The sequence below is a fragment of the Coptis chinensis genome, chromosome 7, assembly GCF_015680905.1.
Source record: "Coptis chinensis isolate HL-2020 chromosome 7, ASM1568090v1, whole genome shotgun sequence".
Taxonomy (NCBI): Eukaryota; Viridiplantae; Streptophyta; class Magnoliopsida; order Ranunculales; family Ranunculaceae; genus Coptis; species Coptis chinensis.
The window spans coordinates 70,984,804-71,002,488 of NC_141462.1; the positions used below are offsets into that span (position 1 = coordinate 70,984,804).

Genomic DNA, 17,685 nt, shown 5'->3' on the forward strand with positions numbered 1-17,685 from the left:
AAGACTCCAAGAGCATATCCAAGTCACGTGTCTTCATCCACTGCACTCCAACATCTATGTTCCCAAGAACACACCCACGTTGCAAAACAAAGCAAACATGGATTCGACAAATTGAATTTCTTTGGTATGAGTAGACTAACAACAAAATATATATAATAATCTTTCAAATGAATAATATAACATTACAAACAATTTCAACTTGGAAGACAATATAGTTCCGTTTTCCAAAAACGGCGTGTAGTTTCTTCCCAAGTAAGATTTCACCCCCAACATACAAATTCCAAGAATCTCATATAATAGTACTCGTCATTCCCACTTTCCAAAATAACTCACAATACAATACCACTTACATTTCATTTATTAACTGCACATATGATAACCTAATTAAATATGAGTTTGGTATACCTTACCTTTAAGCCAACACGTCGTCTTAGGGTAGGATATTTTCGTCCCTGCTTGAGAAAAGATTAATAGATCCTACCCTCCCGAAAACAGAGTTAGACATCACAATAAATTGATTTATCTCGCCCGATCAAAATTTCATTCATGACCAAACCTCCTTTAAGACATTGAAGTCTAATTGATATAACTTTGGTTAGTCCAGGTATCTTTGAGGAATACCACTTATCATAATACCTATATCAATGATAGTCATTCATATGACATCATTCGTCATAAAGTTTCGCGTGCATAACCATAGATCTCGGACTATCACAAGTCATTAATATTTTCGTAATAACATATCAAGTTATAGTCATTTTCCGCGATCCACATAGAAATTACAATCATTTACTAATATTATTCACCGTCACACTTCATATCCATAACATCACACAATTCATATACTTTTACTTTAGTATCACTTTCGTCTACTTATGAGAGCGAGGAAAAGTCACAACCAAGGAGTACATTCATCCCTTGTGAGTATCAACTCATACAAACCACGTAAACATTTATCATAAGAAATCATATACATCATATGCAATAACTCCATCACACGTAAATTCAATATTTTACTTTGCTTATTACTTATCTCGTTGACTCATTTATTCAAAGACACATTCAACCTTTAGTTCCTACTCCACGATTTGCACTACACACATTTGCCAAATCACACATATCCATATATCGCCTCACTCCACCGAAGTACCACTACAAGACATCGCCCCCAAGCGGGATATCGCCTCCAGAAACATACTTTCATCTTGTAAACTTCGTAACTTGTGAGTCCTGCCCATCTCGGGCTTTCCATACACATAATCACAAAGCCTCTTTTGGGCATAACAAAATATCGGTCATTCATGGCATTCAATGAATACCTTGGGTCATTCCCGCCACATTCAAGGAATACCCATCATAACACTAACGGGCCATTCATGGCACATTCAATAAATGCCCTGAGTCATTCCCGCCACATTCAAGGAATACCCAAACCTACATTCCCGTACATTCAAGGAATCGACCAACCCGTGCAAGGCGAATACCTTAGTTCCTCTATAGGGCAGTCCAAACGATTGGGTCATTCATGGCACATTCAATGAATACCCGGGTCATTCATGGCACATTCAATGAATACCCATCTATCACATGACATCACAAGTCATAAACATTTCTTTTCATTACCAAATCCTGAGGCGTGGAGAGTTCTAAAGATGTAGGCGACACATTAAAACATTATTATCACTTATACTTATACTAGCATTACTCATGTCAAAATAGACCACACATGCAGAGAGTCATTTTCGCGCGTCAAGGCAAATCAAGCACTTAAATATCATTAAATATAAATAGACTTATAATCAAACAAATACAATTTACATAACCACACTCATATATACAATATCGTAAACAAATAGTTCATTAGCCCAAATTCAAGTCCACACACACTAATGTCCAAAACATATCCACATATACTAAAGTTTATATTCATATACAACTTCTATCTCACACATATATATTTATGTAGTCTCAAAACAACAGTAATTTCTAACACAATCACATAGTTATCACACAAACTAATATATATATTATAGATATAGTGTAGTGGCTGCACTTTTGCTCAAAGGCTTTCACGTATCCAAATCTTTCAAGATTGGAATCAAGCCTTCGTAGTTCTTATCAGCCACATAATCAATGCTAAGGTTTTTCCTACATTCATCCAAATGACATGTAACTTAATTATTTAGAACTAAGGTATTTAGATATACTTTTTCATGTAGAACTCGAAGTCCCAACCTTAGCCCATCTAAAAGAAAATTTAGGTTGAAAGCGGTCAAAATCCTAATTTCAAAGACCAAATTGGATTTCGGACGGGATATCTTCGAATGGAACAACTCTTTCCCACGGGTATCCAAACGATCGAAGCTTTTTGTCTTGCAAAGGCGACGACGGGAACTTTACTTTCTCTTGTTTAACAAAATACCCAATCATCAAGGTCAAATCTTTCTTAGATAAATGACAACCAAAGTTATACAAGCTTCCACAAAGACATTTTTATTACTATATGTGTCCATATAATATACACATAAAGCGTGAGTACAATTAAACAATCCACGATCCCACAATCAAAGCCCAATATGCTTTACACACTACTCACGTCAAAATCTAAATTAGATAATTTACCAACCAAGTTATACAATATCCGGCCGGTATTTTATTACTATATATATATCCATATAAACAAACATATGAAAACTGGAAAAGTCAACATTCACGGTCAGCGGTCAAAGTCGGCGGTCAAATCACAATCAAAGTCAGCAATCAAAGCGGTCAAAGGTCAACACCTCATGGTCAAGGTCAAACTCACATGTCATGGTCAAGGTCAAACTCAACATGTCATGGTCAAAGTCAAACTGTCCTAGTCAAAGTCAAACCGACAAAGTCAAAATATCCCAAGTCAAAGTCAAAAGTGAAAGTCAAAGTCAGTCAGGTCTGGTCAAAGTCAATTCATCATTGTCAAAGTCAAACCGCTGCCGTTTTCGGTGTTCGGCGAGGTGAGGTCATAGCCATAGTTCATGGCTAAGGTCAAAGGTGCATGGTTCGGGCTCGCGTGACTAAGGTAATGGTTCGGACTTAACCGCCAAGCCCAAACCTTAGAACCCGGAAGTCTAAAAGTCCACTTATTTATTCTACCTGACCCAATTGGATCTATATTAAATTATATGGACTGGCCCAAGCAATATTAGAAACGGGCCCATAGACTAATATTAGAACTGGTCCCAAAACTTACTTAAACTGGGCCCAAACTAAACTTAATTACACTGGTCCAAAGATTACAAAACAAATAGAAAAGGGCCCAACCACTTAAGTTAGATTTCGGCCCACATAAAACAAATTCTGAAATTTGACCAACCACAACCAAATTTAAATTTGCCTAGCCACTAAAGAATTTGGCCCAAACAACAAATGAAATTTCGCCCAACCAACTAAACAAATTAGGCCCAAACAAAACAAAACAAGATCGATTGACAAAACCAAAGGTTTGGCCCAAGCCCCAAACCGAACTTTACATTCATCATCTCCTTCCTACGGGTTCTCCACCACCACCAAAACCGACCACCACCAAATCCGATCGCCACTCCTCCTAATCTACTTCGAAAATGCTCGAGGGAAAAACCCCCACAACATTTACAAAACCGAAAACCCCAACTCCTTCAATATATATCTTCTAAAAACTAGATCTAGCCAAATTTGAACCGCCATTAAAGAGTTTTGGGAGCTTCTAACAGCCCCCATTCGAACATCAATACCCACACTACACTAACCACTTCAAACCCATTGCCACTCAACCAACCAAAATCGACCAAAAACAGCCCCGCCCACCGATTCGCCACCGCCATTACCGCCTCCAAACTAAGCTTTGGCGGCCCGACATCACGCGACTACACAACCCAACAACACCACTATCAACAAAAAGCGGTTCATCACCACACAAAACGAAGTTCAACCCGCCACCATCGATGCGGTTTCACAACCACCATCGAGACGGTTTCCAAACAAAGCGGGCGCTTCCTCGCTGACGCCATTAAGCGCTGTTCAGGGCGTGAAGCGAGCTACAACGATATTTAAGTTCAAAGCCCACGCCGCCATTAGCGTTTAAATTCGAGCTTGAACGGCTCATCCAAAACCACAATTCCGCGGTTCGGCGGTTTAATTCCAAATTGAAATTTAATAAAATTTAATAAAACAAATTATCTGAAGTCAACACGGTGGAAAATGAACGAATATCAATACACGAAGAAAACCATAAGTTGGGTGAAATAGCAAAATAGCTACTCACTGTATGAGCAATTCGGCCGAATCCTCCTAGCCCGATTAAATTGGCTCACTCCAATGCTCCAACAAACCGGCTTCTCTCGCCTCCATTTTTTAATATATTATATTATCTTCTCCACCCTATTTTCTAGAAAAAGTGTTTATATACTTGGGTCGAAACCTAAGCCAACCTGATGGACTTCGGCCCAAAACCGGCCCCGCGTATCCGAAGTCCAATCAAATTGAATTTTTAAAATAAACAATTAAATTAATTAATTAAATAGAAAAATACGTATAAAAACACGGGGTGTTATAGTGGTTGTCTGTTAAACAAGTTAATAAGCCGGAAACTAAAAGGTTTTGGGACGACACGATATAAACTTATGAAGACACTATATAAGCTTTCAAGGAACATCTCCGTTGGTATTAGGGGTATTAGTTTGCTAACGGCCTGCATGCAAACTGTTTGTATTAGGGGTGTCTATTTTTTCCGAAAACCCAAATTTTTTGAATTCCAATCTGATATTTTTTTTTGAATTTGGCAATGATATTTGTATTCCGATATCCGAAATTCCGATATCTAATTTTTTTGAAAAATAATTGGATTGGAATTGGATATGTTTTCAAAATCAGATCCGATTTTCGATTAATTTCCAAATTTTTAATATATCTGGTCTATTTCATATAGTTACTAAATTAAAACTACATATAGTTTACAAACCAAATAAAAACCCTAGAAAAATAGAACATTGTCTCTCTCACAACTTCAAGAAATCAATATTTTCATTATAGTACATGTCTCAATTTATCCCATATTCCTATTTACTAAATTAATGCATTAACATGAAGAAAAGTTTGTTGAATGAACGAGTTAAAAGGTGTAAGTTGTTTTTTAGAATTAATACTTTTTAAAATGATTGCTAAATAAATGTATTAACTGGATAAAAAATGGTTATTCTAAGAGAATCCAATTATATAATTCAAATTTCTGATTTACTTCCATATTTTGCGGATTCTGAAATTTCTGAAAATTTTTCGATTTTTCGAATTTTCGAATTCAGAAAATAAAATTGTCATCCGAAAAATAATTGGATCAGATTTGGAAAGAATATTGCCATTCGAAAAAAATTAGATTTTTTTTTCGAAAACCCTTTATCCGATCCGAAGTCACCCCTAGTTTGTATGCACATGACAGAGAAATAAGTTTTTGAAGTAAAGTAAGTAACCTCAAGTTGTTCATGAACTAATAAAAATACAAAATTCTCTCTTTACAAAGTTGAGTTCAGTTTTGCTGTCTTAAAATTGTCTCCAACTATCTAGAGACCTTGTGAAATGTTGATTTGCATTGACATACACGTTGGTCGCTGTGTGTATCTCTAAGCACAACATCAATATCAATGGGACAACAAAACTTGATTCTACAAAGCTTGTCAATTAGGGGAGTATTTGATTTTAGAAGGCAAACTTTTTATGGAAAATTTACCCGAATATATAGGCTTAGAGTCTTAAATTTTTGAGAAAAAAATCGTTCTTTGGCGATTAGGAGCAAAAAGTCTCATAAGCACCCATCCACCACACATCCACCATCTTTTAACTAATGATTAACTCTACTTAATTAAAATCTAACAAAATATTTATTTTATTCTCTCTTTCCATTTTTTTTCTCTACAAATATTTAATTTATTTGTTTTTCATAAAATAATATATATACGATCAAATTTTAAAAAAATTCTTGTCGGTAAAAAAAGAACCTTGTATACTAAAATAAAACTATTCTAACATTTATGGAAGAAAAAAAAAAACTCTTAAATGTTATCATAATTAATAAAGAAATGTAAAAGCAATTACAAATTGCAACTTTATTAAAATCCAAAATACCGATGATAATAGCCAATAAAAAAAAATTATAAATTCGCATTGTAATTGAATGAAGAAGAAGAAGAACCCCTTGAAAAATCTGCAACATAAAATTTTTAATTTTTAATTGAAAAATAACAATTTATTATTATTATTTTATGGATAGAAAAAATTGTGTAGAAAAAATATAATGATTTGGAGAGAGAATAAAATAAATATTTGGTTAGATTTAATTTAACTACAGTTAATCAATATTTAAAATATAATAGATGTGTGGTGGATGGGTGCTTAGGTGACTTTTCGCTCCTAAGCGCTCAAGAGCGATTTTTTTCATGAAATTAATATAAGCATGCATTGTAATTTTCTCTTTAAGAACAATTTTGATAGAAATGTTTTTCACAAAAGCAAAATTTCCATTCATGTTCGTATTTTGTGAAATTTAATAGTGTGTTAATATTTCTTATGGGCCTTCGAGAGCTTGGTGTAAAATGCATCAAACATTTCAAATCACCAGTGCGACCAAAGGGCTCATTCCCTTGAGATTTATAGTCCAAATTACTTCTAATGTTACACGCTTTAGTGGGGGCGGGGGCGGGGGCGGGGGATGCAAGATTTGTATTTTAGAAAATAATATCAGTTAAGTTTGGCAGTTGACTACGACTAAGTCTAATGGTTTTGGACTCACACCCCGAATTTCGATAGAATTCGGAAAAACAATATTTGTTCCCGACTCTTCGATTTTTGAGGTGTGATGCACTCTCCACTTCCAAAAACCTATACTCTATTTAATTAAGCAGATAATTAAAAACCAATAAAAAAATTTAAAATAAACAAAAGTCATTTTCATTGCCAAAAACTCACAAATATGATTAAATTACAAATCTCCTTTCAACCCTCTTTAATTATAAAACAACATTTGTCTCAACTAAAATCTATTACACCTTATGGGAAAACAAAACATATCCTGAATGCGACTCTAACGCAAACCACAAGCAGCAACCAACCTTCTTCAACATTAATTCTGTCAAGACTTATCAACTATGTCCATTTAATTAATGAACACACCCGATAAGCAAATATGCAAATCGGGTCAGCATTATAAACAATGCTTGTGTGAGTAGCCCTAAAATACAACATATATTTATACATATATTTACACAATAAATAAGGCAGTTAGTTCCTCCACCGAGACGCCTTAACCTCAACGAATAATACAACATTCTTAAGTACCATAATTAAGGCAGGTAGTTCATCCACTGAGGCGCCTTAGCTTCCAATTCAACAATAGTAAAGCATTTAGTTTCTCCACTAAGGCGCCTTAGTTTCAAACCGTACTAAGTCAACTGTATCTAATAATAACATAATGAAACTAAAACTTACTCTATACTTACACTGGTATAGGCCAAATCACAGAGTGGGTCACACCTGCATAACTAATCAATTCAACCCACCCTTCTGCAGAACATTGTGACTGCAACATAACTTACAATAAAACAAACATATCATATACATAATTCCAATCATCTCATTGAACCAAATTTCATAACCACCCTCAATCATTTATTATGGATTTAACGTACACTTTGATATATCATCACAATTATTGTTTATATTTTCTTCAAGTGTCTCTAGAATCACGTCGTCTCTATGTTTTACCTAGTTTCCCTGTCTACCACAATCGCTACCCAACGCCGAACATGTACATCCACATGCCTCCCTTCACATAATGAACCACTCCGTGCGTAGCTACCCTAAGTGGGATATCGCATACCAGGTAACCCTCACACGAAAGTCATTATATGAGTACTGCCACTATTCGGCATAAAATATCGCGCGTCTCATTCTAATTTTGCGAACGGAATAATCAAACCACTATTCGGTTACGCCAGAAGGGCCATTCAGATTCACTGAAACGCCAGAAGGGCCAATCAAATTACTTACACCAAAAGGGCCATTCAGATTCACTGAAATGCCAGAAGGGCCAATCATATCACATACGCCCATCACAAGGGCCAAATCACTACACCATAACTGCATTTTTGTGACAGAGGCTTTTGAGGCTTTGTGATGCCAAAATGGCGTCAGAAATTTTGTGACGGCAATTAGGCGTCAGTATTCGTTTTTTGGCGTCACAATAAATCAAAAGGTTATTTTATTTTTTTAAGAAAATTCTGGAAAAAATTAGTGACGGCATACAGGCGTGAGATTTTAGCTAAAAAAAAGTTGAAATCAGCACACGTGTTCTGCACAAGCGTCAAACTCGAAAGACATCGGGTTTCTTCTCGATCTCAACTCTCTGAAAGAGTGAAACCCCTTGCCCTAAATATGTTCTTCCTCCCCACTTCTTCATATTCCACCTCCTTCCCCTAATTTCGACAACGACAGCTTTGTTTATCCCAACATCTCCATCTTAAACAGAGGTACTCTCTTTTCGATCTTTTAAGGTTACAGTCGATGAAGATAAGTTTTGTTTGTCTTGATTTTTGTTTGGGGTTTCTAACGTGATTTCGTTTTCTAGGGTTTATAATCTTGTTCCTATGGAGTTTTCTCCATTTCGCAGTTTCTCCACCCAATTTGCATCAGATTCAGAAACGAGAACCATCTGTGTGAGAACCCCACTCTCTTTCTCTACTCTCTTGATAAAAAAAAATCATCTAACCACATCCTCTCCTCTCTTTCTTATATCTTCAAACCCCATTTTTATCACTCTTGACCCTTTACAGGAATATTTGGTAGTTGGGATCGGAAAATGTGCTGAAAATTGATACAATTCAAGTTGGAAAAAAGGAAGTATTTTTTGCAGAGGAAACAATAAAGTTTCCTATTAACAAGCTGATTGATGGTGTCCAATTTGTTGGAAAACACGATGGAGAAGTGACGACCTTATCCATTGGCACATAGATGACCACTAGTTTAGTTTCTGCGTCGACAGATGGCACGGTTGTTATCTTCACATTTGTTCTGCGCTAGGCACTTTTATTTTGGTTATTCTAAAATGTTCTAGATACTTCTCTAGTTGATTAAGAGGCGTGAATTAAATTCTTATTGTTGTACATTTGGCTTTGTGTCTTTTCTGTAGTTGTGTCTATTTTTCTTTTTTGCCTTTTGCTTTGTTTTATTTAGCTTGCTTATCTGCTTTGGGTGTTAATTAGTTGGGTGTATTGTGTGTGTGTGTGTGTGTGTGTGTGTGTGTGTGTGTGTGTGTGTGGTAAGGGAGTTGGGTCTGTAGTTCTGGTTTTAGTATTAGCTTTTTGGTTTAGTATTTTTTTTCCTGATTCTAGGTGTTGATGTAATCTCTGAATTATCTCAATATACTTAGATTGATGGATCAAAAATAAAAGTTACATTTGTGGCTTGGAATCATGAAATGATGTGGACAAGTGAGGAGGATGATCACATCCGATTTAGGTCGAGGATGGCGATGGAAGGGGCCCGATCGAGGGGTAGGATGGCACTGATGTTAGTTGTATTTTTTTGTAAATGGGGAGTTCTTAGTTGTAGGGTAGATTTTCCATTTCTTTCTCCTTGCTTCCTTGTCTTAGGATTTTTCCTTGTCTATTTTTAAGTAAGGCCCAACAAAGCTAGAACTTGAGAACTAACGACTAGGTATTGAAGTCGTTACTAGTCCTAGTTAGCTTGGTACATGTCCGAAGTCTCCATGAATAGCCGCTAACTAGTAGTTAGTGCTTCCCCGTGATCTTTGCTATATTAGCCCAGCTTTCATAAGTATGTCCGAGACTCCTAGTATTGGTTAGACACCCTACCTACCGGGTGCCTTTAGGTAAGGATAGCTGAAAAAGAAACCCGTTTCATATAGATCGAGACTTGTAGCTTGATTATTTACTCATTCCACACTGGTAAGAATTGCAGAAAATCGTTCTATAACACTTCTTCTTCTTCAGGATATCCGACAAAATAGAAGTGAATTTCGTCTTGCTTTGTTGGGTGTTCTAGCGCCAGCGGTGCATACTACGCCATTTGGTGCCGCTTGCTGCCCATCTTCTGCTAGGTGCACCTTTTCTTCTTGGGTGTTGTTTTCTTTGGCGCATCTTCTGCTACCGATGGGTGCGCTTGCTGCTGCTTATTCTTTGGGTGTCGCTTTGCCAGTGCGCATCTTCTTTGTTCTTTGCCATGGACCTTAGGTTATATAAGAGAAGGTAGGATCCAAGTTAAATACTTGAACTTGTTCCAAAAGGTAAGACAACAAGGAACCGAGCCAAAGGTAAGAATCATTACTAAAAAAAGCATATTTTATATCGGTTACAATAATACCTCTATATCGGTTCTTAATAAAACCGATATAATATTCTCTACCAAGATTTCTCATATCGGTTTATATTTTTTCATATCGGTTGTTGTTTTGTCATGTCGTTTACATAATAACTGATATGTTATATCCAACCTTTTATATCACAAAGTTCCAACCCATCTAAGTAGTTAAGTATGTATAATATCACTTACATTTTTTGCAATATAAGAATATTCCATTTAGATATAAGAATTCGTGTGTTATTTCATTGCCTTACCGGAAAAGAAAGAAAAGAAACTTTTCGGTAGGCACAAACCAATTCTAGGGTTTGGGAAACTCATCCGCGATGGTTGTCTTAATTAGATCAACCTAGGTGTTCTCGAGCTTCTCTTCTCCACTAGATCGAGCATCTGATCTCCGCGGGGTTTTGCTGACTAGGTATCTAGTTCACCGGAATTTTAGATCTGTTTGTTTTGATCCAATTCGAGTAGATGGTGCCATGGGGTTTTGCTTTGTTTGAAAGTAATGTCTAATTTTTGAAATTGTTAGTTATATATGTTACTATGACTTGGAGTTTTTTGGGTTTTATCCTTTTGTTTTTCGAGATTCATTTGATGTATTATCTTTGTATCAAGCTTACATTTTGGTTTGATTGTTAGAATCCCGGAAGTGTTACTCCTGCCGCAAACTCAAGGCTTTCACCTCTCCCTCCTGAACGTGGTGCAACAGTTGATATTCCTCTTGATTCTTCAAAGGTGAGATAAATTTTAGGACAGCAAATTACCTTATTAGGATGCCCTATTTAAGCTTTAACCTGAACTCATCATACGATACTTTGTTTTGAATTAGGATATCAAAAAGAAGGGGAAGGAACTCCAATTCAAGGAGGCTGAATTGAAGAAAAGGGAGTAGGTATCTTCTGCTTTTGCCTTAGATGTGTATAAGCGTGTGCATGTCGACATTGGATATCTGTGTGCTACATTAGACTAGGCAGTTGATGCCATACATAGAAGAGTATTAACTTTTCATTTTTTGTGATTGTCTTTGTCTTTAGTTAAAAATTAATCTGTTGGTTGCATTTTTTAAATGGCATTCAGGAACTAAACCGGAGAGAAGATGTTGTAGCATGAGGTATTTCCATATGAAACATCATTGTTTTAGAGTTTTAGCTTATGCTAATTGGAGTATATTTCAAAGTAGTTATAAATGTGTGCTAATTAGTAATGCGTGTTATTTTGTAGTTATTGGTGGTTTCTGGTAGCTTTTTTAGAAGCAACCACTATACATATTCTTGTTTGGTTTTGAGTATGAATTTCATGAAGTGTTTCTTATAGATTTGTATTACGAATGACCATGTCGATTACACGTGTTGATCTTTCGTTGCACAATCTTTGGATTGAAATTACTTTTGTTATTCTTTTTCGGGTGCTTTCGTTTGTGTAAGGTCATTTGCAATCTCACAAAATCTTTGCTACCATTACCAGAGAAATATCATGGTGCAACTGATATAGATAAGCGTTACCGTTAATGGTGAGTCTATAGTTCAGTCTTTCTATATGTATTATATATTACTCCAAAAGCATATGCAAATGCCAAAATTGTATGGGTGATAACTAGATATAACAATTTCTTTTGATCTGAAGTATATATGATATGGTTGGGTTCCACAATTCTATCTCAGGGTTTTATTGGTCTATTGCAATTTGTAGGGTGTATCTCTTTTAACAGTTACTAATACTATGACTTTAATCAAATGGCTTGAAGCGAGTCAAGCTGTTGAGTGTCCAAATCGAGCATGCATTCTTTTAATTTTATTTAGTTATTGGTAAATAAGGCAAGGTTTAGGTAGACAGACTACATAAATGCTTTTACAAACCAAAGATCACATTGTCAATAAGTTTATGCAACTAATACAAGTTACCTCGATCTTTCTGTCTCTATTAAAGATCTGAACCTATTCATTTTATCGTAGACTTTAACATCTTTCTAAACTCTGCGAGAAGCTTTTCTGGCGCATTTGTTAAAGTGCATCTCTATTCTGTTGTTAATTGTTATTGATGTCTGCACATGCTTCCAAAAGAAAGACATTACTTTTATTAAATAGGCATAATCATTTGATGTGTAACCTTACTGCTATCTTATTCATTTTTATTTGGCAGGAAAACTATATCTGGTGGGGTGTTGCCATATCCGTTACAATCGGCTCGATCCTTTGGTGTGTTTTCTAGCCTTAATTTGCTTTTTTCTATTACTTGATCAAAATTTTATTTTGTTTTTTACACAAATTGGGTGATGATAGTTTTACATAGTGATTATTTCTATCAACTGTACTGCGTTATATGTGAATATTGTAGGGTATGTGACTTTGATTGCTAAATATTGATTAATGAGTTGGAGTTGAGATTGGTTAAATTTTTATTGGGTAAGGTAGAGAGGGAATTGGGTGGTTCTGAAAAAATGGAGCAGTTCCTTTAGGAATGTCTGACTCCTTTGGTAATTGAAGAGGAGTACTTGTTTAATGGATGAAGTTTTGTTGGGTTCTTAGAGGCTTCAAATATTTTCTTGACCCTGAAATTGGTTTTAATCAGTGTCATTGTTCATAGGTTGCTAAAGATCTGTTGGAGGCAGCTCTACCACCAAGGTATTGAATGTGCATGAATAAAATCACTATCTTGTTGCAGGTCATGACATAAACAGATCAATGCTATTGTGTAATTCTCAATGCTCATGATGGGGCTGCATTTCCAACTGACAATCAGGCGCCTAGTTGTAGCTCTAATAAGACTTCTGGTTTAAGAATTGAAACTAATTTTGGAAGGCTGAAGACTTCTAAGGTTAGAACTTTTCTCATTCAGTCTCCAAGAATCGTAGTTTGGCTTGACTCATTTATTTGAATAAGTAGGGAGACTTTTATTTCAATTGTATTGTTAGTCTTTCATAGTTTTGTTCTGATTTTTCTTTGTTATGTGATGCATGAGTTCCAATTGATAACCTGTCAAAGTTTGAGAAGGGAGTGGAATATGTATAGTATGTTGTAGTAAATGTGCGTAGAACAGTGTAACGGAAATGAAAAATCAGCATTGCTAGAAGAAGCTACTACTGATTTTAGATCCAGTGTTGTTGTTGAACAGTCTTATGAGAGCGTCTTTCGAGTTACGAATCATTCAGGTTAGCTACTGTACCTTAATTATTTTATTTGCTCTACGTTCCTTACTCTTTTGTTTTTCTTATCTGTTTTATAATCTCAACTTTACTTTTCACAGATGATGTGATAATGAAAAACAGCGTTGGGGATGATTCAACTGTCTTGCCAGTTCCTTCACCATATACCAGGCAGAGTAGTAATGCTCCTAGCCTCCTACTAAGAAATTGGGATTCGGTCTGGTGGGTTCAGGTAAACGAACGGCTGTACCTTATATAATATTCCATGAAGAAGATGAAGATGATGGGGATAAAGACAAGAAAATGAGGCCCTTGGTTCCTATTGATTACTCAACGGAGGAACCGCAAGATGTCCAAACTCCCAGTTCCAGGACACCACCACCTAATTTGGCTGCGGCAGTAGAGTTTGCCAAGCGCATTTCAAATGTTAACCCAAAAGAACGAAATGAAGCTGAAAGGGACGGAAGTAGACGAGCTAGTGACAGGTCGAGCCAGCGTGAGTGGGATCACAATGATGAGGCCAGACATCATCCGAGGGATGACTACAAGGAGAAGATAACCGATCGCGGGCGAGGGGAGAGTGAATGTGTTAAGACACAAGATAACAAAAAACTTTTGGATGCAAAGCAGTTGATTGATATGATTCCTAAGACAAAGAAGGAGATGTTCTCATATGAGATAAACTGGGCAGTGTACGACAAGGTACGAGGAACATTCATATGATGTTATTTACTTATTTTCATATGTTGTTTTTTATTAAATACAGTTTATGCTGCAAACTGTTAAACACACACACACACTAAAGTTTGGGCTTGTCTTTCCCTCTTTTTAATGCTCTCGATAATGGAATTTACCCACTTTGCATACAAATGTTATTATTCTAGCATTCGGTAACTACTCTTTTAGTTAGCTTAGCTAGTATGCATTGTAGCTAAACTCGAATTGAGTCCAGTTCTTGTGCCTGGAATGAACAAAAACCTTTTTCTTTGTCGAGTTAAAATCGTTGCTCTGGTTTTCTTTGAATCCTAGGAGGGGATTCTTTCTAAGTCAGATGACGAACGGAAGGGAAGGCGCAAGGTTCACCAAAGTGTGTTTCACACTATGTGGCCCCGATCATTGAGTTAATATTTGATATGTCCTATGAGGCTAAATAGTTAGAAGTCTTAGACTCCAAGAGCAGCAATGCATATCTAGTATAATAGGTTTCCGCTTCTACTTATCCGTTGTTTTATCTGCTCTTTCCTTTGAATCTGACTAGCTAGGTTGTTCCTAGTAGCTAGATATCTAGGTATCAAGTAAGTTCTATAGTCTTAGACTCATGAGACGAATCTGAGGATGGATAGGCTTCCTCGCCTAGGTGGCTGGATGGAAAGAATCCTCGTCCAAAGCGAAAGGAAAGACAGGCAAAAGCCCGAGCGAGCATAACTTCTTGTAAGTGTAATTCACAAAGGTGCTTCCAGACATCCCAAAAAGTATCTCATTGTTCCTTTGTGGTAATGGTTAAAAAAAACTTTTATTGTCGTCTTTTTTAGTCATTACTCTTTTTGTTAGGCAAATGGGACTCGAGCCTGACGTCTGATATATGATATGTTGCACATTTGAATATATTGCCATCTGATCATTGAGTTATTTTTTGAGCATGTTGAATTACTTGACATCTGAATAAGAAACTTTTTCGTTCAATTGATAATTCTTTGAAACAATCAGTACTATTAACTTAAATTACGGTTTAATAGTAACAATTTGTTGTGAAAATGAAGGTTTGAATTTGGAAACTGATGCTAATGAGCAGTTTGGTTTATATTCCTTTCACTCAAGCTATATGCATTAGCATTGAAGGACCTTGAGATGAAGGTGAGTTTATTTTACTCATTATCTTATGATTTTCTTTTAGTAATGCTTATAGCTTTGAATGGTATTTATAGTCATTACAATTGATTGTCAATTGTAAAAACACAGTTGCGCTGGACTGACTACTTATGTTATTTATAGTCAATTGAATGGTATTTATAGTTTGTTATATATGAACTTAAAAAGTGTTAAGATCGAATAGGGAGAACCTTTGCGCTCGACTAACTACTTATGTGTCTTTGCCATTTGCACAAGATATAAGATTAGATGAACTCTTACTTCACTAAAACATAGTCGAGCTCGTGTTATTTCACTAAAAACACAGTTGCTTGTGTGTTATTATGATTAAACCTGAAAATTTATGCCTCATACCCATATTAAAAGCAAAGTATCTTGGCTAATTATACGCAACATCTATGTTAATGTCTAGATGGTGCGCATGTGTACAAATTCTCATAATATGGGTTTCTTAAAGTCGATAAGTTTTTGTCCTACTAATGTTATATATCCTAGTTCATTATCACTTCTCGGCACCTTAAATGTATGTTTACTTCATAGGTGATAATTGAGACTCTAAGGATGGGGAACTACATATTTAATGTGCAAGGCCATGAAGATGTAGAGATAACAGGTGGACTATTTTCATATATTTTAAGTTCAGGTTTGAAAAATCTTTGTTTCTTTTTCTCGTGTAACTTGTGGTTTATTGTGCTTACCAATACTTCAATGCATTCACCAGTGTAAATAAATTGTGAAACGTTATGACATTGCCTTCGACACCGGTTTTTGTTGCGTTTTCAAACCTAGAAGTTTTATGTTTAGTATGTTTTGACTATCTTTAGTGTAAAAATATGTTGGAACTAAAATATCTCTTGTTATAATTTAAATAGATCAGTCTATCTAAACTCTGTTAAATGAAACAGGCAAAACATGTGGCATTGGTTTGTCTCGCCTTGAAGAATGGAGGTGGTCTATATTGCAACAACTTGGACACTTTCTAATAAGACTTTCTTTTTATGTAGCTAGTTGTAAACACAATGTAATGTAGCATAGTACTTTCGCTTGGAAATTATAAGTATTTATTCTACAAGTGACTTCATAATTTTGAAAGGGATGGAATGAATACTATATATTCTTGAATGGGATTGATGGTGTAATTTTGTATTCTATAGAGTGGATGGTGTTTTAAATGAGTTCTTTTATAGGGTGCAAGACTGTAAAGTGGATGTATAGCAACCAATAATTTTTTTTTTCTTAAAATATATTTTGTGACGCCAAAACGATGTCACAAAATTTGTGACGCCTAACATTTTGTGACACCATTTTGACGTCACAAATATTTGTGACGCTATGTTGGCGTCACTAATTTGTGACGTCATTTTGGCGTCACTATATTTTGTGGCGCCATTTTGACGTCACTAATAGTGACACCAAAATGGCGTCACAAATATTTGTGACGTCAAAATGGCGTCACAAAAATAATTGACGCCAAATTGTGACACCATATTTGTGACGTCAAAATGGCGTCACAAAAATAATTGACGCTAAATTGTGACACCATATTTGTGACGCCAAAATGGTGTCACTAAAATTATTTGTGACGCCATTTTGGCGTCACAAAAAAGCTGTTTTGGTGTAGTGAATCACATGAGTTGTGATAGCTAGATTATAGGATTTTCGTTACGTAATTTATTCCAGTGTCATACATTTATATCTCATAATAATTCTTGTTCTATCTCATGCCAGTATACTTAATTATATTGAAGCTCAACGTTTCCCGTTATAATACAATCCACATTATCACGTGCCATTACTATTTATTACACGATATCCAAGCATCTCTATATCAAATCTCAAAACTTATTATTTCACGTGCTAATCATATATTGCACTACACCATATGGAATATTTCAAGCCTTCATAAATACTACAATTTATTTAAGTAGCAACTCATAATAGTAATCAATCATGTAATGTATTTGTTCAATATATTTATATGAACTCAATTCACCATTAAAGGCATGCATTATTTCCGTTTGTGCACAATATAAATATTAAATAAATAATCAAAATATATGTCAATTCTACCAATGTCAAAATGAAACGACTTTAAAAAGAAAGAACAATTCAAGTCCAAATATCACGCATAATTATTCGAGTCCAAATCACAAGTCAAATCAAACTGATCAACCGTCAAAAGCCCAAAACTAAAGTCCATGAATCTAAGTATGTATATAGTTTAATTCTCATAAAAACGTATATATCTAAGTCTTATAAGAATTTTCTCTCTTGTTACGTGCCAATCTTTATAT

The 17,685-nt window shown here is 35.5% G+C and overlaps 2 long non-coding RNA genes across 4 annotated transcripts; both read left to right on the forward strand.

Annotated features, from left to right (window-relative positions):
• Positions 1-10,998: 10,998 nt before the first annotated feature.
• Positions 10,999-14,082, forward strand: LOC147488670 (uncharacterized). 2 transcript variants are annotated; one of them, XR_015201872.1, is made up of 5 exons: positions 10,999-11,115; positions 11,210-11,272; positions 11,458-11,491; positions 13,042-13,528; positions 13,624-14,082. It is a non-coding gene; the product is annotated as an uncharacterized LOC147488670 (long non-coding RNA). The 2 variants fall into 2 exon arrangements; XR_015201873.1 differs by having other exon boundaries at positions 11,210-11,268.
• Positions 14,083-14,096: 14 nt separating this feature from the next.
• Positions 14,097-16,513, forward strand: LOC147488671 (uncharacterized). Of its 2 annotated transcripts, XR_015201875.1 has the most exons (3): positions 14,097-14,224; positions 15,283-15,376; positions 15,932-16,513. It is a non-coding gene; the product is annotated as an uncharacterized LOC147488671 (long non-coding RNA). The 2 variants fall into 2 exon arrangements; XR_015201874.1 differs by lacking the exon at positions 14,097-14,224 and having other exon boundaries at positions 14,690-15,376.
• The last annotated feature ends 1,172 nt before the right edge of the window (positions 16,514-17,685 follow it).